At 28.7% G+C, this 6046-nt stretch overlaps 1 long non-coding RNA gene across 1 annotated transcript; it reads left to right on the forward strand.

The window, feature by feature from the left end:
- Window positions 1-452: 452 nt before the first annotated feature.
- On the forward strand, window positions 453-5787 carry LOC134234679 (uncharacterized). Its single transcript, XR_009985226.1, has 5 exons — window positions 453-673; window positions 1355-1437; window positions 2990-3055; window positions 3743-3825; window positions 5717-5787. It is a non-coding gene; the product is annotated as an uncharacterized LOC134234679 (long non-coding RNA).
- Window positions 5788-6046: the final 259 nt, after the last annotated feature.

The raw sequence follows: 6046 nt of genomic DNA on the forward strand, positions 1-6046 counted from the left end.
TTTTTGCACAAGGGGCACAATCCAGCAGCAAAGCCAATTTCATCCATGTAATCAGTGCTAGCTTGAATTAAAAGTTATACTTTTGGTGAAACTCAGAGATTACTAGTGGGAAATTTAATTTGAATTCCTGTACAATATGTTTTTGCAAAAAATACATTGAAAATATATATAATATACAAATATATAAATATGCAAAATTATAGCTGAAAAAAATATGAAAAAGGTGTCTGAGTATCCCACCTCCTTGCCATATTCAATCTTGATATTCAGCTGAAAAAAGGGGGTAATTTTGTGCTCTTATGATGCTGAAAAAAGAAGGAATTTTATTTAAATTTGGTTATTTGAATTACAAGAGTCATTCTTATTTGCAATTATTTTTTTCAATTTCTTTGATATTTTTTTTAAATAGTTATTTGAGTAAATTCTATTTAAACATGATTATTTTAAAGGTATTACATCACAAATGCTTACAAGAAATTCAAAAGATGGTGTAAATAATAAAAAATCAATACATTAACTGTTAGATGCATTTATCAGTATGTTTTAATAAAATAAAATGTATTTCAGCAATGCATTCTCAAGAAGGAAGAGATTAATGAACCCTACCCTCTTACAATGAACAACACATGGACACTCTCCGGATGTTCCCTTTGCTTTTATTAAGAGTTCCAAGGTATGGTTTTCTTAGAAAATCTAGTTAATCTTTTAATATTTAAGTTATTTAGATCTTTTTATAGATTTTTAGAAAATAAATTTCATCAGAACTGCAGTTATTCAAGCACTTTGCTTACAATTGAGCACTGTGTTCAGTCAGACAATTTGATTTATCTGCCCTTGGCATTTAATCAATTTCATAAGTATGCCAATAATAAGAAATGATATACAAATAATTATATTTGCTTTTTAAGAGAATATACATATTTAACATCAATTACATGAAATGTTCCAGAAAATTGGCTAAAATATAGGTCACCCCTTTCAAATTTACAAAAGTTTCAGTGGGGATATATTTGATGCTCTGATGCAAGCAACCCATTGCTGATAAAAAAAAATTCAGTCTTATGTACATTTGAGCTAGATAAAATTCTGATTATTTTCATTGATTATTTTATCTACATTAGTTTTCATTATCACCATAACTCAGCATTTGCTTACAAAAAACTGCTGATTTTCTTCATTTTTCATTAATAACGGGTACCTGCTACCCTGAATGAAAACATGAGCTATCTTGAGAAATTTTCAGAGATAATAAGAAAACAAGCAAAACATATGCTAGATAAACCATTTCATTTCAAAAGAAGGGAAGTAAAATAGAAAAATGCTTCAATATATAGACATATTTCTTGTTTCACAGATGTTGGTCTGATTGACTGGTGTGTGAAATGTAACAGCCAATGGTGTACTTAAGCCCGAACTGTCAGTCCCAATATTCAAGAGGTGAGATAAGCAATAGATATGTGTTCTTAATATACCAAATTGACCACTTTTTATTAATGTTTCTATTAGTCTATAGTAAAGGTATAATTTCATGGATAAACATTGATTTAAGTCAAAAATCAATCAGTTCTTATTTTTTTGGCATTGAGATTATATTTCAGTTAGGTTTACTAATTGTTTAAAAATTAGAGGATTTGGGTAAATTGAGGCTCACAATGGGGACTGCCCCTACTTAAAAAATGCCAAAATTTTTGCCCTAGCCCTCATATTTTCAATAAATGTACATGTAAAAAGTTTTAAATAAATACTTATGCAGAAATTTACTGTGAATATTGTAAATAATACAATATCAATATTTATGGACATCATCTATACACAAAACATTTAAATATCCCCCTCGCAGTTTGATAAATTCATTTAAAGCCATGTGTTTTATGAGTGTAGACACTGGAACAGATTGAGTAATCCTCTTTTAAATTTGTGTTAATCAGAGTTGATTGACTAATTTATAACAAAATTTGACTGCTGTTAACTAATTAGGTTACTTTGTTTTTGCACAAGGGGCACAATCCAGCAGCAAAGACAGTTTCAGCCATGTAATCAGTGCTAGCTTGAATTAAAAGTTATACTTTTGGTGAAACTTAGAGATAACTAGTGGGAAATTTAATTTGAATTCCTGTACAATATGTTTTTGCAGAAAATACATTGAAAATGCAATACATATGTAAAATTATAACTGAAAAAAATTATGAAAAAGGTGTCTGAATATCCCTCCTCTTTGCCATATCCAATCTTGATATTCACCTGAAAAGGGGGAGGGGGTAATTTTGTGCTCTAATGATGCTGAAAAATGAAGGAATTCTATTTAAATTTGGTTTATTTGAATAACAAGAGTCATTCTTATCTGCAACTATTTTTTTCAATATCTTTGATATTTTTTAAAATAATTGTCTGAGTAAATTCTATTTAAACATGATTATTTTAAAGGTATTACATCACAAATGCTTACAAGAAATTCAAAAGATGGTGTAAAAAAATTAATACATAAGCTTCTATATGCATTTATTAGTATGTTTTAATAAATCCCTTTGCTTTCATTAAGAGTTCCAAGGTTCTTAGAAAATCTAGTTAATCTCTTAATATTAAAGTTATTTAGATCTTTTGATAGATTATTAGAAATTTAATTTCCTCAAAACTGCAGGTATTCAAGCATTTTGCTTACAATTGAGCATCGTATTCAGTCAGACAATTTGATTTATCTGCCCTTGGCATTCAATCAATTTATTAATTATGTCAATAATAAGAAATGATATGCAAATAAATATATTTACATTTTATGATAATATACATACTTAACATCAATTACATGAAATGTTCCTGAAAATTGGCTAAAATGTAGGTCATCCCCTTTCAAATTTACAAAATTTCAGTGGGGATGTATTTGATGCTCTGATGTCAGCAACCCATTGCTGATAAAATTCTTTTCAGCAACCCATTGCTGATAAAATTCTTTTCAGTCTAGTATGTTTTAATAAAATAAAATGTATTTCAGCAATGCATTCTCAAGAAGGAAGAGAACTCTTCGGATGATCCCTTTGCTTTTATTAAGAGTTCCAAGGTATGGTTTTCTTAGAAAATCTAGTTAATCTTTTAATATTTAAGTTATTTAGATCTTTTTATAGATTTTTAGAAAATAAATTTCATCAGAACTGCAGTTATTCAAGCACTTTGCTTACAATTGAGCACTGTATTCAGTCCGACAATTTGATTTATATGCCCTTGGCATTTAATCAATTTATTTATTATGTCAATAATAAGAAATGATATACAAATAATTATATTTGTTTTTTAAGAGAATATACATATTTAACATCAATTTCATAAAATGTTCCTGAAAATTGGCTAAAATATAGGTCACCGCCTTTCAAATTTACAAAAGTTTCAGTTGGGATGTATTTGATGCTCTGATGCCAGCAACCCATTGCTGATAAAATTCTTTTCAGTCTTATGTACATTTGAACTAAATATAATTTTCTTTCTTTCCATTGATTGTTTTATCTACATTAGTTTTCATTATTACCATAACTCAGCATTTTCTTACAAAAAACTGTTGGTTTTCTTCATTTTTCATTAATAACGGGTACCTGCTACCCTGAATGATAAACATGACCTATTTTGAGAAATTTTCAGAGATAATAAGAAAAAACAAGCAAAACACATGCTAGATTAACCATTTTATTTCAAAAGAAGGGAAGAAAATTAGAAAAAAATGCTTCAATTTATAGACATTTTTCTTGTTTCACAGATGTGGGTCTGATTGACTGGTGTGTGAAATGTAACAGCCAATGGTGTACTTAAGCTGGAACTGTCAGTCCCAATATTCCGGAGGTGAGATAAGCAATAGATATATGTTCTAAATACACCAAATTGACCACTTTTTGTTAATGTTTTCATTTCTCCATAGAATAGGTATGATTTCATGGATAAACATTGATTACAGTCAAAAAATCAAGCAGTTCCTATTTTTTGGCATTGAGATTATATTTTAGTTAATTTTTACTATCTGTTAAAAGATTAGAGGGTTTGGGTAAATTGAGGCTTACAATGGGGACTGCACATAATGAAAAAAAAGGCCAAATTTTTTGCCCTAGCTCTCATATTTTCAATAAATGTACATATAAATAGTTTTAAATAAATATTTATGCTGAAATTTCCTGTGAATATTGTAAATAATACAATATCAATATTTATGGACATCATCAATGCACAAAACATTTAAATATACCCCTCGCAGTTTGATAAATTCATTCAAAGCCATGTATTTTATGAATGTAGACACTGGAACAGATTGAGTAATTCTCTTTCAAATTTGTGTTAATCAGATTTGATTGACTAATTAAAATTTGACTGCTGTTAACTAATTAGATTACTTTGTTTTTTGCACAAGAGGCACAATCCAGCAGCAAAGCCAGTTTCAGCCATGTAATCAGTTCTAGCTTGAATTAAAAGTTATACTTTTGGTGAAACTAAGAGATCACTAGTGGGAAATTTAATTTGAATTCCTGTACTATATGTTTTTGCAGAAAATACATTGAAAATGCAATAAATATGCAAAATTATAACTGAAAAAATTATGAAAAAGGTGTCTGAATATCCCTCCTCCTTGCCATATCCAATCTTGATATTCACCTGAAAAGGGGTGGGGGTAATTTTGTGCTCTAATGATGCTGAAAAATGAAGGAATTTTGTTAAATTTGGTTTATTTGAATAACAAGAGTCATTCTTATCTGCAGTTATTTTTTTTTTCAATTTTATTTTGATATTTTTTAAAATAATTATCTGAGTAAATTCTATTTAAACATGATTATTTTAAAGGTATTACATCACAAATGCTTAAAAGAAATTCAAATATGTTGTAAATAATAAAAAAAATAATACATAAGCTTTTAGATGCCTTTATCAGTATGTTTCAATAAAATAAAATTTATTTCAGCAATGCATTCTCAAGAAGGAAGAGATTAATGATCCCTACCCTTTTACAATGAACAACACATGGACACTCTCCAATTGATCTCTTGGCTTTCATTAAGAGTTCCAAGGAATGGTTTTCTTAGAAAATCTAGTTAATCTCTTAATATTTAAGTTATTTAGATCTTTTTATAGATTATTAGAAAATAAATTTCCTTAGAACTGCAGTTATTCAAGCACTTTGCTTACAATTGAGCACTGTATTCAGTCAGACAATTTGATTTATCTGCCCTTGGCATTTAATCAATTTATCAACTATGTCAATAATAAGAAATGATATACAAATAATTATATTTGCATTTTATGAGAATATACATATTTAACATCAATTACATGAAATGTTCCTGAAAGTTGGCTAAAATGTAGGTCAGCCCCTTTCAAAATTAAAAAGTTTCAGTGGGGATGTATTTGTACTCTGATGCCAGCAACCCATTGCTGATGAAATTCTTTACAATCTTATGTTTGAACTAGATATAATTTTCTTTCTTTCCATTGAGTATTTTATCTACAATAGTTTTCATTCTTTCTATAACTCAGCAGTTTCTTACAAAAAACTGTTGATTTTCTTCATTTTTTATTAATAACGGGTACCTGCTACCCTGAATGATAAACATGACCTATCTTGAGAAATTTTCAGAGATAATAAGAAAACAAGCAAAACATATGCTAGATTAACCATTTTATTTCAAAAGAAGGGAAGAAAATTAGAAAAAAAATGCTTCAATTTATAGACATATCTCTTGTTTCACAGATGTGGGTCTGATTGACTGGTGTGTGAAATGTAACAGCCAATGGTGTACTTTAGCTGGAACTGTCAGTCCCAATATTCAACAGGTGAGATAAGCAATAGATATGTGTTCTAAATATACCAAATTGACCACTTTTTATTAATGTTTCTATTACTCTATAGGAAAAACTCCTACAAAAAAAATACATGGGTGCAGACATTTTGGACACCCAAAGTTGTGCGGAGGAGAAAATGCTGTCTGGCGCGTAATTGGTCAATAAGAGAAAAGACTTGTTATGTCTTTGACAAGTGAAATAAAGTTGATAAAAATCTCATATCAAGACTTGTTTTTTT

Source organism: Saccostrea cucullata, unplaced genomic scaffold (assembly GCF_032062105.1).
Source record: "Saccostrea cucullata isolate Sc308-1 unplaced genomic scaffold, CSIRO_AGI_Scuc_v1 ctg3760, whole genome shotgun sequence".
NCBI lineage: Eukaryota > Metazoa > Mollusca > Bivalvia > Ostreida > Ostreidae > Saccostrea > Saccostrea cuccullata.